Source organism: Sus scrofa, chromosome 1 (genome assembly GCF_054392235.1).
Source record: "Sus scrofa isolate SSC_HxYL_T2T_F1_AM1 chromosome 1, Sscrofa_HxYL_maternal_Yorkshire_Landrace_v2.0, whole genome shotgun sequence".
Taxonomy (NCBI): domain Eukaryota; kingdom Metazoa; phylum Chordata; class Mammalia; order Artiodactyla; family Suidae; genus Sus; species Sus scrofa.
Genome location: NC_139383.1, coordinates 270,976,452 through 270,994,854, shown reverse-complemented (window position 1 = coordinate 270,994,854; position 18,403 = coordinate 270,976,452). Strand labels below are relative to the sequence as shown.

Sequence of the window (18,403 nt, the reverse complement as noted above, 5' to 3'; positions counted from 1 at the left end):
TCCACTGGAGGAGGGCACCAGGCACTTGGCAGGGAGCTGGGACGCCCACTGCCTGAAACTGCCTTTGGAAATTAGCTGTATGCATGACACCTAGGATGTGTGTCACACCTGGGTGCTCAGGAAAGACTGTTTTCTTCCCTGCTTGCCCATTTCCTTCACTGTTTTCTTGGACCTCTTTGCCCTAAGGCTTCTGGCTGCTATGTTGCCCATGTGGTTCAACCCAGGCTTAATGCAATGATCATGAATAACAATCACTGTTACTTATCAAGCCCTTATCATATACCTGAAATTCTTCTAAGTGCTTTCTGTGGGTTACATCATTTCGTCCTTGCAATAGTCCTGTGAGATGGGTGCAGTCATTGTCCCTCATTTTACAGGTTAGGGACATAAGGCCCAGGGAAGTTAAGTTATTGCTCAAGGACACAACCAGCCCATGGTGGAGCCGGGATTCAGATCCAGGCTTCTGCTGTTGAGGACAGCAGTGTCACTTGGTCACATGGTCTTCCGGCTTCACCATGGATCTGGCTTTATGCTACTATATGGGATGGAGGGCACAGTGCTGACCTCAAAGGGCTCATGAGCCAGGTTTTAGGGCTTTCCAGAGATGATCATCAGATGTAGAGGCATTATAGTCCAAGCAGGTGGGCTCCTGGAGAGATTGATATTTGAGTGCTGATGTTAATGGGGCTGAATTTGCACCCTGATGAGGCTGAGGGCAGTCCAGTGATGTAAGAATTGAAGGCACCAAGAATTACTAATTCTTTGGTTTAAAGGTCAAAGATGCTGATTCTATGAATCTACTGATTATAGATTGGAGAGTTTATGAGTTTATTATTCTATAACTCCATGATTCCTAGGTTCTAGGATTAAAACACTCTCTGAGGTATAATGTGGAGTGTCCAAGGTTTTATGACCTCACATCATTTTATTGTGCACAGAACCCATGTGCAGAGCTAGACACAGGCTTTCCTGCATTCCCCTTGGTCATTTTTTGGAAACTATTGTGGCTCCCCTCATCTTCTTGCTGTTTCCTCTGGCACCCTCCCGATGGCGCCAGCCCTACTCCTCAAACTCTGCGCCATTGGCCCCCTGAGACTGCGCTATTCTGGAGGGCTCTGAGGGCCAACCCTGCGCTTGGTAGCTTTGTCTAGAAATCAAGGTGGAAGTCCTAATAGCATGGAGAGTCTGCTTCAACCAGAAGGCAGCTTTATCTGGTGACCCAAGCACTTGCAGGAAGCTTGGAAGTGCTTTGGAAAGTGTCACAGGAAAGAAAAACCCCAAGGGGGCAATTTTCATCACCATTTTGCAAATGGGGACACAGAAGCAGGAAGGTGAAGTGACTTGGTTCAGGCCCCCAGTCAGTCAGTGGTAGAGAAAGTCTGTAGCCCAGCTCTCTTCTACTCTAGAGACTTCCATCACACAGACAGAGGCAAGGCAGTCAGGAAAAGACCAGAGCCCCAGCTGCCATTGTTGAATCAGAGGTCTGGGGAGGATTCAGAGCTAAGAGCAGGCAGCACCCCCTGGGTGGTGGTCCCAGCCCAGCCTCTATCTCTCACCGGACCGCCCAGGAGCCTCCCTGCCTCCAGACTCACCTCTCCAGCTGCACCAGCAGGGGAACCATTTCCATTTTGTAATGGAAATCGGACCACACCCCATTGTCTATGTCTTTCAAAATCTTTACCTTTGAGTGTAAGCCTCTGTGGTCTGGGACCACCTCGGTCTGCAGCCCCCTTTCTGATCACACACCCTACATATCGCCCATGGTGAACATTCATCTCTGTATTAGTTTCCTATTGCTGCTATAACAAATGACCACACACTTAGTGGCTTAAAAACACATTTTATGTATCTATCTATCTATCTATCTATCTATTTATATTTATATTTATATTTATATTTATAACACAAACTATTACAGTTTTGAAAATCAGGAGTCTGAAATGTGTCTGGCTGGACTGAAATCAAAATGTGAGGGGGGCTGTGCTCCTTTCTAGAGGGTCCATGCAGGAACCAGTTTTCCTGCCTTTTTTAGATTTTAGAGGCTTCCTGCTTTCCTTGGCTTATGGCCCCCATCTTCTATCTTCAAAGGCAGCAATGGTTAGGGGTCCCTCTCACACAGCAGCTGTAGCTCCAATTCAACCCCCAGCCTGGGAACTTCCATATGCTATGGGTGCAGCCCTAAAAAGAAGCAAAAAGGAAAACAAAAGAGTACATACAATTTGGTTTGCAAAATCTGAGGCTCAGAGTGGCTACGTTGCTAGATTTAAAGTAGCAGAACACTTAGTGGGCACAAGAGAATCATCATGGCACGTGTGGAATCTAAAAAACAAAATAAAACAGAGGCAGACTTATAGATACAGAGAATTCATGGGTGGTTGCCCTGTGGGAAGGGGTGGGGTTTGGGGAAAATAGAGTGGATGAAGAGGTATAGACCTCTAGTTGTATCATTAGTAAGTCATGGAGTTGTAATATACAGCATGAGGAATACACTTCTTCTTGAGTTTTTGGTCCTGGATCTTTGTCCCCTCAAAGGGAGATGACTGAGCCCTTTGGTCTGCCCTCCTGCCTTCTCACGTCCTTGGAGTTGTGCTGAGGACAAGCAGATGTGCCTTCTCTGCAGTGAGGCTGTCAGGAGTTCAAGAGAAATCTGTCTGTGGTTTACTCTAATCACAAGGTGATGGGAGAACAGGCCTGTTTGCAATGTGAAGGCCCCTGAGGTTGAGAGCAGGGCCCCAAATCCTGCCCAGCTCAGAGGAAGGCAGCCAGGGTCAGGGACTTGGGACGCGATGAGGACCAAGTGAGGTCTCCTGGGGTCACACAGTCCAAGGTGAAAGAAGACCCTGAGTGACTGAGGTGTGCGTATGAGAGAGAGAGAGAGAGAGAGAGAGAGAGAGAGAGAGAGAGAGAGAGAGAGTGTGTGTGTGTGAACCCATTGCTTTGTCTGCTTTCTCTCTGATGCCTGGGATGCTTCTCCACATGTTCACAAGTTTTCGTTTTCAAAGCATTTTCACAAACTACATTCCCCATGATCCTCAACATGAGACCCCAGGGAAGTTAGGTTTCTTCTCTCCACTTTGCAGGTGGAGAACTGAGGCCCAACCTGGGAAAAGACTTTGACAAGGTCATGCAGCAGAGCTGGAAGAGTCCAGGCTTTCTTCACCACATGGCAGCTTATGCCACGGAAGCATGGCTTTCCTGAGAGGACCCTGTAAGCCAGACAAGAAGATGCTTCCCTGCCCGTCCTGATCCCCAGCCTTGGCGCCCAGCAGCCTCCTCTCTGGTTGGTTGCTTTACCTCCCTTGTAGACCAGTTCCCCAGTTCCCCAGGCTGCTTTAGCCTTCTCTTCCTCTGAACAAGACACTGCATAATTCCCATTAAGCCCAAAATCATTCTCAACTTGTGTAATTCCTTTTTTTTTTTTTTTTTTTTGTCTTTTTGCATTTTCTAGGGCTGCACCCGTGGCATATGGAGGTACCCAGGCTAGGTCCAATCGGAGCTGAGGCCGCTGGCCTACACCAGAGCCACAGCAACTCGGGATCTAAGCCGCATCTGCATCCTACATCACAGCTCACAGCAACGCCGGATCCTTAACCCACTGCGCAAGGCCAGGGATTGAACCTGCAACCTCATGGTTCCTAGTTGGATTCGTTAACCACTGAGCCACGACGGGAACTCCTGTGTAATTCCTGTTTTTAAAATTAGAGCTTAGAAAGAAGTTCCTGTTGTGGCTCAGCAGTAACAAACCTGACTAGCATCCACGAGGATGTGGATTCGAGCCCTGGCCCCACTCAGTGGGTTAAAGATCCGATGTTACTGTGATCTGTAGTGTAAGCTGCAGACATGCCTTGGATCCTGTGTTGCTGTGGCAGTGGTATAGGCCAGCAGCTGCAGCCCCGAATCGACCCCTACCCTGGGAATGTCCATATGCCATGGGCGAGGCCCTAAAAAGAAAAAAAAAATAGAGCATAAAGCGCTTGAGAGTAGATATTTATTCATGAGATGATGCATTTTTTTCCCAAACACCTGGTACAGGGTTAAGAACGTGTAGATGCTCAGTAAAGGTCTGGGGATGGGTATTATTAGTAATAAAAATGGCCTTTTATTGAATGCTTATGATAGCAGGGGAGATGATGTTATGAGCGAGTCCTAAGGATGGGTGATGGTTTGGGGAGAGCATAGAAATGCCTACAGTCTGTAAATAGCTCTTCAGGATCTAGGGAACAGCATCCCAGAGTAACCAGGCGCATCACCCAGGCTATCATATGAAAGTCTAAGACTTGTGTAATGCAGATGCTGTTATTCCCAGTTTTGGGGGAACAAGACCGAGGTTCAGAAAAGCTAAGGAATTTGGCCCAAGACCCCATGGTTTAAGCAGGGCAAAGCCAAGATTTAAACTCAATCCCATTGGATTTCAAAGCTTTTTCTGGGGAATCCCTGTTGTGGCTCATTGGTAACATACCTGGCTAGTATCCATGAGGATTCAGATTCCATCCCTGGCCTTGCTCAGTGGGTTAAGGATGCGGCATTGCTGTGGCGCAGGCCGACATGGTGTCTCAGCGGCTTGGACCAATGCCCATCATCCGTACCCCGTATCCTGCACGTTGCTGCTGCCAATTCACAGACAAAAGATGGAGCTGAGAGGGAAGCGAGGGGGTGGGGAGAGAGGACCGCATTCCATCTCAGCATTTCTATTTCCCCAGAGGGGATCCTCCTGTGTTTCAGGACTGGCATAAAGCGCCTTAATTGAAATCCGTAATTCCAGCTCTCATTAATAACCAATCTCGGCAAGTGGAGATTCCACCTCTGTTACTGCTGGGCACATCGCAGATGCAGGTCTTTGGAGGGGTACAGCAAGTCCCCGGTTCATTTTACAGTTTATTAGAGGAACTTAAACTTTGCCCTGCCTGTAACTTGTGTATTTAATATGAGGAGCTGGCAATATGGGAAGTTATCAAAATACCACAGGTGCACTGGCAGGCCTCCAGCCAGCATCGCTCATCCTAAACAGCCTGGTGACCCTGCAGAAATGGGTCTGGGACGCCATCACACAAGACGGATAATTTGATGGAACCTAATCAGTCCCAGGGAAATGGGAGACCTTCATCTATGTATGGCAGATTCTAAGGATCCTATAGGGTCAGTGGATTGGCTGCAGCGCCCCCTGCTGGCTGAGTCTATGGTGCGCCATGAGTGTGAAGAGATTTGGGATCTTAGCTTCTTGGCTGCTTATGGTCTGTGTGGCCTTTGGCAAAATTTGCTCCTTTGAAGGGGGTCCGTTTTGCCATTTGTAAAATGAGATAACCTGGCTTGATGGGGTATGACTTGCTATGATTTTTCATTATTGCTCCTGGAGTCCACTTTTGTGGGAGTTTAATACTCAGACCTTGTGGGAGGTGACTTACAGCAGGTGGATAGTTCTTTGCTTTTTCTCAATCACTGCCCACCCTCTGGACACTTTTCTAACATCTCCTACCCTAGCTATCATATTCTCAAATTACTTTATTTTCTAAATACATTTATGTCCTTGACTGTTCCTGTTCTTTCATTTGCCTTTGGTTACCCATTTCATCCCTTGGACATTTTCTCTACCTGAAAGACTCCTATTCACCCTTCAATACCCATCTCAAATATCCTATCTGATTGTATGAGTTTGCCTGGGACAGTGAAAAGACCCTGGTGTGCAGAGTCATTAGACCCAAATTTGTCCTGCCCTGGACATTTATGAACCATTGGGCCAGTTATCAAAACTTTTAGAAGTTCCAGTTCATTCATTGGAAAAAGTAAGTGTTCGCCTATTTGAAGGATTCAACACACAAAAGGGGGCTCAAAAACTCTCTCCTTTTTTTGGCATCTAAGATAGGGTTAACTTCTTTCTTTAAAATGAATTGGCAAACATTTCCTGTAAAGGGCCACATAATTTAGCCATCACAGGCCATTAGAGTCTTTGTTGCCAGGAAACAATGGTACGGTTGTAGTGGGAAAGCAGCCCTAAACAACATGTAAATGAACGGGCGTGGCTGTGTCCCAATAAGATTTTATTATTTATAAAAACAGATAGAGGGCTGGACTTGGCAACATGGGTTGCAGTTTGCCAACCTCTGCTCTAAAGCATCTCGGTAACAGAATTAATGTCCTGACTGGCCCTTGTAGGTTATGTATTTCTCCTACTAGAAGAACAGGGATTGCTTTATTTTTCCTTGCATCTCTAGGACCAGGCTGATGCATTGTGTCATTTGCCTCTCTGAGCAACCCCATAAGGTAGATGCTATTCTATCTCTGTTTTCTAGACGGAAATGAAGAGGCACAGATAGGTAAATAATTTCGGTGGTAAATGATGGAAGGAGGCTGATTCCAGAGTTCCTCTGTTAATGACGACCTCCAAAGTGACTGGGACATGTAATCATTACGGCCCTTAGCTCACTGAGAATGGAAGCCAGTAATGCCATCATTTCCATACTCTGCGTTTATGTGTCTGGTTTTCAGAACCCAGAAACAGGAACTAACATTTTCCCAAGCCAGCATTTATTGAGCATCTGTCCCTGTTAAGTTCCATCCTGGTAGACGGGCCTCATCGCTCATCCCCGTTCCAATCTTGACACCTTTGTCTAACATGCTCCCTCTATCTTGTGCTTGGGAAGTGACCACCCTTTTGGTTGGCCTTGCTCCAGCTAAACACGACTGTTAAATTAATTTTGCATCAGTGAATAAAGGCCTGGACAGAGATCGAGTCAGAAGTTGTGCCGGTTCTTATGGTGCAGTGCCAAGTCCATTTCCTGTGGATTAAGTCCTAAATCCTCCTAGTTTAAAAACAAAAATCTGTTCTCTTGGCACTGGAGGGCTGAAGGTTCTTGAGATTCTGGTCCAGTCTCTGCACACTCCTGGTTCGAATCAGTAGGAGCTTGCTGGTTTGATTTTACAGAGGTATAAAATGTGGGTAACAGGAAAAGTTGTGACTGTGGTCCGTTTCTGTCCTCATGTACTTAGTGCTTCTTCTGAAGCAGAGTCTGTGCTAAAGGCATTACCTACTGTCTTCTTTCAGGTTAACTGGAGAGGCAGCAATCTCACTTCACCGATGGGGAAACTGAGACTTAGCAACTTACCCAAGGTACAAAGAGGTGAAGTCAGAATATACACCTAAATCCCTCATTTCAATGGCAGTCCACTGGTACTTGACCTGTTTAGCTTGACTTATCAGAGTAAAAGAGCAAGCAGCATGTACTCATGCAGCTACTATAGAAATGGTGGTGGTGGGGTCCTTAGATTTAATGTATATCTATTACGTGTTCTGTGCTCTGCCAGCCTTATTGCATTTGGCTGATCTAACATCTCTACAAGTCAAACACTTTCTTTCCCTTTCATAGATTGGGAAATGGCCACTGGAGAGGTTACACATTTCCTTCAAGGTCAAGGACTGGGACCAGAGGAACAGCACCATATCCAAGGATGTAAGGCTCCAAAAATTGATTCTGCTCCTTGAAGTAGGATTCTTGGTGCCCTTTGGAAGCTTAGAGTGCATTTTCTTTTTAAATAGAGATGCTGAGCTTGACCACAGTAGATTTCTGATTTGGTGGAGGGGGGGGTGGGAGAGGTAGGGCCCAGGCATCTGCATTTTTAAAACTTCTCCAGGAGGTTTTGATGTGCAGTCAGAGTGTGAATTGTGCTCATTGGGTTGGGATAGAGCTGACTAGGTCCTTTCCACTATTATTCCACTTTCTAGGAAATTGAAGCACTACTTATGTTTAGGGTCAAGGGCAAGGATGAAAGAATATAGGTGCTTGGATCAGAGATTTGTAACCTCAGAGTTATAATGAGACACAAGTCTGGAATTGAGAAGGCACAGGGACCTGGAATTCCCAAGGCCCTGGAAGAGGGAGGCCTAAAGGGAGGCCTGAGACAGGCCACTGAGTGTGGTATGAAGACCCTAGACCCACTCATGTGAGTTCAAACCCTTATAGGCTGTGCTGCTGCCATGTATGCTTCCAACCCCTCTGCTTTCAGCTTCTGCATTTGCGTAGTGAGGTTGGAGATGGTACCCATCCTGCAGGGTGTTTATGAATTTGGAGGGAATTGGCTCTGCATGTGGGAATCCAAAGGCAAGACAGACTCTCTCCCTCTTTGACAAATGCCAGTTCAGTTGGCTTGCCCATCCAAGGAGGGGTTGAGTGCAAGAGAAACCAGCCAACATTACTGCGTTCATACTGTGTCCAACTGGGTGCTAAAGGACAGAGATGAGGAAACTTCGGTCTCTATCCTGTACCAGCATCTATGCTCCTGCAAGAGTCAGAGAACAAGAGATGTAAAAGTCTGGGGAGTCCAAGACCAGGAGCTAGTGCTGCCTGGGGCCACCTATCAGAGGGGACAAAGGGAGCAGAGGTCCTGTGAGGATGATGATCACCAGTCAATGTCCAATCTCACCAAGGGGTTGACAGGTGCTGTGCTGAGAGACTTGAGTGAACCATTTCATTTAACCCTTTCCCCACCCTTTGACCATCTGTGTTTGAGGAAGTCACTGCCCCTCTCTCCTGGCTCTTTCCCCTGTACAATGAGGCTTTAAGACTGGATGATCTCATTTAGGGGAGCAGGGGGGCAAGGCTCTTTTGTCTTTATGACCCTTTGCACTTTTATACATAAAAATAACAAATAAACAATTTACATAGGTACCAGATGATCACTAAGTGTCCCTTCTTATTTTCAGATAAACAGTGAAAATATAGGGCAGGAGGTTTTTTAATTCATTCCTCAAAAATATTTATTGAGCAAGAATTCTGTCACAAGCACTGTGATGTGTGTTGGCAACACAGCAGAAATAAGGACAATCAAACATCTTGCAACTCTCTTTGCAATAGCTAAGACATGAAAGCAAACTGAATGTCCATTGACAGAGGATGGATAAAGAAGATGTGGTACGTATACACAAAGGAATATTACTCGGCCATAAAAAGGAATGAAATAATGCCACTTGCAGCAACATGGATGGACCTAGAGATTATGATACTAAGTGAAATAAGTCAGAAAGAGAAAGACAAATACCATATGATATGACTTATATATATGTGTAGTCTAAAATATGACACAAATGAACTTATTTATAAAACAGAGATAGACTCACAGACATAGAAAACAAACTTACAGTTACCAAAGGGAAAGTAAAAGAAGGTGGGGAGATAAATTTGGAGATTGGGATTAGCAGATACCAAATATATATATAAAATAGATGAATGAATCCCACTGTATAACACAGTAAATTACATTCAATATCTTGTAATAAACCATAATGGAAAAGAAAAAAAAATAAAACATGTCAATGTGGCCTGAGATGTTCACGGGGGGTGCAGGAGAGGGCAGAGGCTGATGATGCAAATAGGGACTAAGTCACAGGAAGGTTTTCAAGTCCTGGGTTCAAATTTTCCCATAAGCAGAGTTCAAAGGGCATTGTGTCTCTCTTCCACCTGAGCCCCTGTTAGGGCAGGGTCAGACCTTGAGTTCGCCAGCTTTTCCAAGGGCTCTTGGTTTCTCATTCAGTTTCAGAAGCTTCTCCAGTTATATCAATTCACTTCTTTATTGATTCTGGCCATTTGTAAAACTTCAGCCAAAAAAAAAAAAAAAAAAAAAAAAAAAAAGAAGAAGAAGAAGAAGAAAAAGGAACCTTCCCCAATTCTAATAAAGAATCAAATCAGATGTGATTCAGGAGAGAGAATCAAAGACAACTAGATTTTATTTCACAAGGATAAAATAAATGGGCTTCCACAAAAGAACAAGCCAGAACCGTTGCCAGAGTACAAGCCCCTTTTGTAGGAACATTGAGCTATTGGGCCATAAACCTTGACTGCCGGCAAAAGCCAGGAGGTGACCTTCTGGATAGATGAATTGTCTACATAACTGAGGTATTAAGCACTTCACACTTAGCGAACAGTCTACCCAATAGTCTAGCCTATCTGCTACCATTAATCTGAAAGCAATGATTATCAATCAGCATTTAAAAAAAAAAAAGATGCACAGTGTTCTTGCAATAGGACCAGTGCCATGAAGTATCTTGGTTTGGAATGGATCCTTATATTCTTGGCTCCTATGAAAAACTCTCCACATCATCTTCTATCAAATACTAATTTTTGTCTGCCTTGTCTTACAGTCGCGTATTTCACTATCTCCTTTTGGAGATAGTACATTCCTCAAAAACAAGGACTGTGCCTTACTTTATTTTTTCTTTCTATCCTTTCTAGCCCAAAGCATCCTCAGAGACCACTTAGTCAAACTTTTCGACTGGCTGCTGAGAACTAAGAGCTAAGAGTTAGCAGACGGACCAGAATGAAGACCCACATGTCCGCATCCCAGACCTGACATCGCCCCGCTAATCTCCCTCACTGTTGCTGCTGTCCGCAGCCTCCTCAGCCTTCTGCATCGTTGTGTCCACAAGGAAGCAAAGGTGAGTGCTCTGCTGTCAATGTGGTGTACAGAAATTCCAAGAAAGAGAAAAGTGGTGCTTGCTTTGGGGTTGAACACCCAAGCTGGTAATTATTGCTTTGGATTGTGCAGCTGTGGTTGTTTTTCCCATCTGATGGTGATAAGGGCATGGTACCCCAACCAGCCCTACTGCTTACTAGCTGTGTGGCCTTAAGTAAGTTACTCAGGCTCTCTGAGCTTCTATTTACTTCTCCACAAAAAGGGCTAATCCTGAAGATTAAATGAGATGAAGCATGTAAGTGCTCGGCTGGACTTGTCTTTGGAGGAGATAGAGCCCAGGCTGAACAACCGTAATTTGTTCCCTATGGACTGATAACTTCAAGATAAAAGCTGCATCTTGCTTGGATAAAAGATAGAGATCATCTATTTCTCATTCTTGAGGTCAAGGACCTCAAGACCTCCAGAACTACACGCTGGTGGAAAGTTTCCTCAGGGGTCAGAGGAAGGAGGGGCACCAGACCAAAGCACATCCTGTCAACTGCCCAGAGACCCTTGTGTTAAAATCCATCCTGAGGGCAGGGCCCTGAGTCAAGCCAAAGACAGACAAGGCAAGGTGATTGACCAGAGGGAGCCTGGAAGGACTGCCCACATAGGAGTAATTTGAAAGCCCTCCAAAGCAAAGGTTGCTCTCTTCCTCTCTTGTTCTTTCTCTCTCCTTTTCCACCCCCACTCCACCCACCCTGCCTGTACCTATATTTTCTCTGCACCTATGTTCTCTCTCTTTTTTTCTTTAAATAAACACCTAATTACCTTGGTCTCTTTGCTGAATGCTTTCTCCAAGGAGACAGAGTTCTGGGGACCTACATCAAGTGGTTAGGGTTCAGTGTTCTCACCTGACAGCCACCCAAGAACAATGGCACTGTGACCCATGCATCCAGAATGGGTTCTGAACAGGTGAGATCAACAGTTTCTTTAAATCTCCAAATAGGTGAGGAGTTGCTTTATCAAAAGGTACATCTGGGGTCTTGGGATACTGGCTAAAAAGACCACTTGTTCCTACGCTAAGCTCTCTGTGGGTTTTCCACCACAGGACATTGGGCTGAATTGCAGCAGCAATTTCAAGCAGGACCCAGGATGACAATTTTTATTATCTAAACTTATAACCCAAGGCTTTGGAAGTGGGCCAGGGTCAGGAAATTTAAAAGTAGGAAAATATTTTAGAAAATAAAAGTGATTGCTGCTTACAGCTTTGAACATAGATTCCAGTGCTTTAAATGTCTCAACTCACTCTGCAACCAGAGAGGAAGCCTGCCCTATTGCTCAGAAGCTTCCAGCTCCCTCTGCCCTGTCCTTCCCTACTCTGGACCTAGTCTCAATCCATTTGAAGGCAATATTGCTTGCTGGTTAAAGGCTTAGAGCTGAGTCCCAACCCTCTTACTTGCTTGCTGTGTGACCTTGGGAATGTTACTTAACATCTCTGAGGCTCAGTTTCTCTATCTGGTAATATGGGGCTGAGTGTTTTTGGCACATGGTATATGAAAGAATCTAGATAAAGCTTAATCTTTTTTTTTTCTTTTCCTGATTGAAGATAGTTCAATTTACATTAGCTCAAAAAAAAAAAAAAAACACACACATAAAATATTCTCTGAAGAAAAACAAAATTCCAAGTTTTTAGAAAAGGACAAATCATTACAAGTTTAGTGAACAAAACTCATTTGCAGTATCCAAGTGGCAGTAAGGTAGCAAAACAATCTATGAAGAAATTTTGCACTTTTATACCTAAAAATAAGAACACAGTGGGGCTAAACCTTTATTTATGGATCTTGGTCTCTTTTCCAAGGAGCTTGAAGATCATTAAGGAAATACTCCCTCATAGTATGTAGGCAGGACCTGGATATCACTGTCACCATTTTGGAACCATTAAGGTACATACAGGTTAAATGACTTACTCAAGGTCGCCCAGCAAGTCCAACTTAAATCCCAGGTCCCCTGACTTGGTGATGACCCATTAAAGCACTGGACCCTGTCCACCAAGAAAAGAACCCTGAATCAAACACTGATTGGTAAGGAAGGAAAATAGCTATTGAGCTACAGAAGTTGACATTTAGCCAGCCAGAAATCATTAATGTGGCCAGGTTTAAGGAGAGCTCTATTAAACTGTCCATCAAACACTCTACTCTTAAATGGATTTATTGGGAAAGGGAAAAGACCAGGGTAGAGAGAACACATTAGAGGTGGCTTTTTCTTTGTCTGCTGGGAGTTCATAGTCACTGACGGGGAGAGAGGGTGCCTCTGGAGGAGAAGTTTTTTTTAAGAACAAAAGGAGGAATTTTTAGCCCTTTGGAGCCAGAGAAAACCAGGTTGAAGTGCTGGCTATCGAACCTATTAGCTGTGTGTCTTCAGACACATTTTTAACTTCTCTGAGTACCAGAAAAATGTTGGGAGGATCCAGCGAGACGATGAATGGAAAACATGGAGCCTGGCTCACTGGAAGCATCTCATAACTTGTAACCATTTGAGGTCATTGTTCTTTGTTCACTGTTCTTATACTTAGTGGAAAATAGAAGGAGGGAAGTGATTGAGAGGCGAATCCAGCCCAGCCAACTAAGCTAAAAAGAAACTAAAAGAGGTGGACCCAACCCAGAAGCTAAAAAGAGGTGGACCCAGCCTAGCCAACTAAGCCATGCATGATCAAAGGAGATAGAAGAGGAAGGAGAAAGACTTTCATTCACATTCAGGATCATTATCAGAGAGATATAGAAATAGAGACAGTAGCCCAGAGACTCAGTACAAAGGGGACATCTGTAGACAGAGAGACATTTAGATCATTTAGACTATTCTTTCCAAATGGGGTTGCAGACTCTAATCCTTCTTATACAGAGTGGCCAGAGGACTAAGTTGTGTCTCCCCCCCCCCATACATGCCAGCCCCTTGTCATATATCATATGTCCCTGCAACCCATAGAAACAAAGTTCCACCCAAATTGCCATCCCCATATTTGATCTGAGCCACCAACCTTAACTCACTCCTCACTCTGGACATTCATTCTGGTTCCAATCCTTTCCACTGCTGACCCTTCTTTCTCATATATGGTCTGTGCACTGATGTGCCAGCCTCCCAGGTACACAGGTAAGGGTCATGGTGGAGGTAGGGGATATAGGCACAGAGGGGGAATCCTTGACCTGGTCTGGGAGCCAGGAGAAGGTGATGACTGAGCCAGGTCATGGAGAATGAGGATGAGCTCCCCAGGATAAACAAAGCGGGGGGGGGGTCATTCCAGGAAGAGAGAATAACATGAGCAAAAGTCCATACGTAAGAAATCGGATGTCTCCTGTTGAGATTCAAGCCACTGAAGTTACTGGGATGTCAGGGGCGGGTTGGAGAGAAGATGATGGAGAGCCTTGTGTGCCTTGTTTAAAAATAACATGGATGCAACTAGAGATTCTCATACTAAGTGAAGTCAGAAAGAGTAATACAAATACCATATGACATTTCTTATATGTGGAATCTAAAATATGGCCCAAATGAACCTATCTGTAAAACAGAAACAGACTCAGGGGTATAGAGAACAGGCTTGTGGTGGCCAACGGGGAGGTGGAAGGGTGTGGGATAGACAGGGAGTTTGGAGTTAGTAGGTGCAAACTGTTACATTTAGAATGGATAAGCAGTAACATCCTACTGTACAGAACAGGGAACTATATCCAGTCTCTTGGGATAGATGGTGATGGAAGATAATATAAGAAAGGGAATGTATGTATATATATAATGACTGGGTCACTATGCTGTATAGCAGGAACTGACTCAACACTGTAAATCAACTAAATCCTAATCTAAAAAAACATTTGGGCTTTTTTTTTTCCTGGGGCAATTGGAAGCTATGGAAAGGGTTTTTGTTGTTGTTTTGCTCTTTTTTTTTTTTTTTTTTTTTTTTTTGGGTGGAGGGTGGAGAGGAATATGACCAGATGTTTGTCTGAGAGAGATAACCCTAGGGCAGTGTGGAGGAGAGCTGGAAGGGTAGACAAAGGGAAAGACCTGTGAGAAGGCTGCCATATACATCCATCACTCCACTGGCCTGGCCTTTTGAACTTGACCCTTGGCTCTGTGTGTTCTGGCTGAGACCTTCACTCTGCTGATCCAAGGTCTGGGTCTCCACTCTAAGAATGATTGGATAGCATCAGCTAGTTATGTCTTCATGTTTGAAAGAGGTTGTATCATTCATTCATTCATTCAGTATGGCTTTAATATAGAAGAAATAGAAGATTAAATAGTGCTTAGACTTTGAGACTTTGCTTTAAGAGAATTTTAAAGGTCAGAATCCATGAGAGTGTTGGGATATTGAAGGGTGAAGGGGGCAAAAAGGATGGGGTTATTTATATCTGGACCAGGAAAGCCTTTCTAAAGGACATGATGCCTTTGGTACTCATTCTCTGGGATAAGATTTCTACCTGTGGCAAAGGATGAAGGGCATTTTGGGAAAAGGGAGTTTTTTAAGTGAAGGCCCCAGGGTCTGGAATAGCATGGCACTGTAGGGGCAAACCAGCTGCAGACCATGGCAGATTGTTGGAGAAATCAAAACCCCAGGACCCTCAACATATCATAGAAATAAACTGTCACTCCATTTCCACCACTTCCTAGCTGTGTGACCTTATACAACTTCCTTGACCCCTCTGAGCCCCAGTTTTCTTACCTGTGAAATGGGGAACATGATGCTTAATTTGCAATGCTGTGAAAAGAAAGAAATGAAATGATATTTGAAAAGCATCTCACACAGTGCTTGCTCAATAAACAGCAGCTATTATTATACTTATTTTTATTCTGAGTGCCTAGAGGTTCAAAATAGAATCTAAATCTGGGACTACAAAGCTGTTTCACCTTAAGTGCCAACTCTCATTGATCAGTACCGGCTGCTTGGAGCAGAGAATTGTGAGGTTGCTTGTGAGATCAGTGGGAAGTGCTGTGATCTATTAGTAATGTCTGTACAGGGCAGGGACTGTCAAGTGTCGACCCTAAAATAAATGTTGCTTATGAGCTAGGAGGCTTGAGGACAGGCTAATGTGTTATGAGAGGAAACATAGCAGGAGTTTGGGACTTGAATCAACCCCTTAAGGATAGATAGGTATGGGGCAGGTAGAAAGGCGGGGAAGTGGGAACTAACCCAGCTGAATTTGAATTTCATCTTTTTGCCAACCTGACATTCTATTTTGGGGCCCCAGCCTCACAAACCCAAGTATTAGAAACTCATCCCTTATTGACTGGCTGCAAAACCAACACACATCTGCTTCGTTCGCAATGCTGGGCCAGAGTCGACAGGACCTGAGTGAGGAGGGCAAGAGGTACCTGCTTTGTTCATCCAACCCACCAGGTCTCTGGTAACTTTCCGGAATGCTAAGCTGTTTATTTTGGGAGTCTTTAAGCTTAGTCAGTTGGTATTTAGAGACAGCTAGGAATTTTGGATTTCACTCTCATTCCAATAGAAAAGAGAAAAAATCTTAAATGCCTTCCAAATCCTGGTAAGTCAAGTGAGGACAGCCTGGCTTCAATCTGGGCTCCTCTTCCGCACCCCACCCCCTCCCAGAAACATAGAATGAAAAGGAAAAGAAACATAATCAATGCACTCAGCTGCAAGTTAAAACTTCCCCTGGAGAATGCTAGACAACCAGACTCCTTCCCCATTAGCTGATGCAGAGAAGTTGCTGTCAGTATCTAGGAGAGCTCAGGGAGAGGTGGGGCTGGGAAAGCCAGCCGGTCTGTGCAGAGCTCCAGTTTCCATCAGGGTGGCTCTCCTGTCCGCTTGAGTAGGGCTTTGACACAAGTCTTTAATAGGCTTCCATTAATAGTGTAATTGATCTGATGAAAAGCAAGAAGTCCAGCCAAAAGAAAAAAAAATGTGATTATAATATACAGAAGTAGACACCTCACCTATTAAGTTGCAGGTTTTTTTTTTTTTTTGTCCTTTGATCTTTTAGGGCCACACTTGAGAGGTATATGGAGGTTCCCAGTCTAGGGGTCCAATCTGAGCTGTAGCCGCTGGCCTAGGCCATATTCACAGCTACCTACACCACAGCTCACAGCAATGCCGGATCCTTAACCCACTGAGTGAGGCCAGAGATTGAATCCATGTCCTCATGGATGTTTGTCAGGTTTGTTAAGTGCTGAGCCAAGATGGGAACTCCTTAACTTGCAGTTTTAAAATTTAGAGTCACCACCATCTATAAAGCCTGCTTAGATGTAACTTTCATTATTTATTGGGACCTGTCCTTAGCTTGTGAGTCCTCATTTCTGCCAGCAACTTAATCTTGTGTATTCAAATAACTCAGTGATTTTCAGATTTAACTGTGATCGATTTGGCATTTCCATGTAGGCAGGTCAAAATTCTCTCGCTCAACTTCCTTTTCCTCATTTTCCCAAAGTGGGAGGGGTGAGCGCCGTACTTTTATCAACTTGATATTGACAGGAGGGCACCTGGACCTTGTGGGCCTCCATGAGGGGAGGTTTGTCCCATGACGGGTCACTGGCCTCCATCCAGGTGTGTCTACTGCTGTGGGTGGTCTCTCTCCTGCCCATGATTGTCACATCCTCTTAATTCCTCCCCTACAACCCTACTGTGAAATCTCTTCAGGTCCACGGGCCCTTCTATGCCTGCTGGTCTGCTTTCTCAGCACCCCTGGAGGTGTATGGAATTTATGCATCTGTCGCTGGCTCATCCACTGGCATCTCCTCTGCCGTGGTGCCTGACCTGTTCAGGATCCTTGGTTGCAGGCAACTGTACCTCCTGCTCTATAATCCCCCAAACTCACTTGGGTTCCTACATTCCACTCTGAGTAAATTTCATTACTGGCCCCAATATTTTTTGCCTGCCTTCCTTCCTAACTTCCTTCCTTCCTTCCTTCCTTCCTTCCTTCCTTCCTTCCTTCCTTCCTTCCTTCCTTCCTCCCTCCCTCCCTTCCTTCCTTCCCTCCTTCCTTCTTTCCTTCCTTTATTTTCTTTTTTAGGGCTGCACCTGTGGCATATGGTTCCCAGACCAGAGATTGAATCCAAGCTGCAGCTGCTAGCTACTTCTGCAGCTGTTGCAATGCTGGATCTTTTAACCCACTGCACTGGTCTAGGGATTAAAGCTGTGCCTCTGCAGCATGTTGGACCACTGTAGTCCGATTCTTAATCCACTATGTTATGGTGGAACTCCTTGCTACTCTTTCTTTTTTTTCCTTTTCTTTTTAGGGCCACCCCTGTGGCATATGGAAGTTCCCAGCCTAGGGGTTGAATCAGATCTGCAGCTGCTGGCCTATGCCACAGCCACAGCAATGTGGGATCCAAGCCATATCTTTGACCTATAGTGCAGCTTGTGGAAATGATGGATCCTTAACCACTGAGTGAGGCCAGGGATCAAACCCACATCCTCATGGATACTAGTCAGGGTCTTAACCCACTGAGCCACAATGAGCACTCCCCTCCTTGCCATTCTTGATACTCATGCTTGTTGCATGTGACTTTCAACAAAGGCAGGGCACATCCCTCCCCTGTTCCCCAACCTTCCTGCCCTGCTTAACATTGATCTCAGGAATGTGACTTTCTTTTGGCCTATAAAATAAGGCAAAAGGGTGTCACTTCCAAGCCTAGGTCTTCATGGGCTGTCTCTGTTCCCACTTGCCTTCTTATGCCTCTGCCTTCACCAAGAGAACATTCCTCAGCTGTCCCTCTGATTCAAGGAGGATGAGAGACAGATATAGCAGAACCAACCCAGAAAGCCCAGCTTAGATAAGTTTACCCCCAGCTGACTGGTAGATCTGGGAGCATAAAAGCTTACAGTAGTATGTCATTAAGATTTTGTGTTTGTTACACAGCATTTATGTGGCAATGAGTAACTGATACATTCCCACATACAGAACTTTCTTGGGAGGGGCCCTAAGATCTGGTATTTCTCCTCTGCCCACCTCCCCTTGTCCACCCATCGCGGTTTAATCTCCTTTCTCGGTGGAGAGGAAACTTCTTCATGACATCCATG

General features: G+C 44.9%; 1 long non-coding RNA gene across 1 annotated transcript in view; it reads left to right on the top strand.

Moving 5' to 3' along the window:
* Positions 1–18,403, top strand: part of LOC106507017 (uncharacterized) — a 446,650-nt gene that overhangs the window by 343,165 nt on the left and 85,082 nt on the right. Inside the window, exon 3 of the long non-coding RNA XR_001302677.3 lies at positions 10,221–10,423. This is a non-coding gene — a long non-coding RNA (uncharacterized LOC106507017). The remainder of the gene's footprint in view (positions 1–10,220; positions 10,424–18,403) is intronic.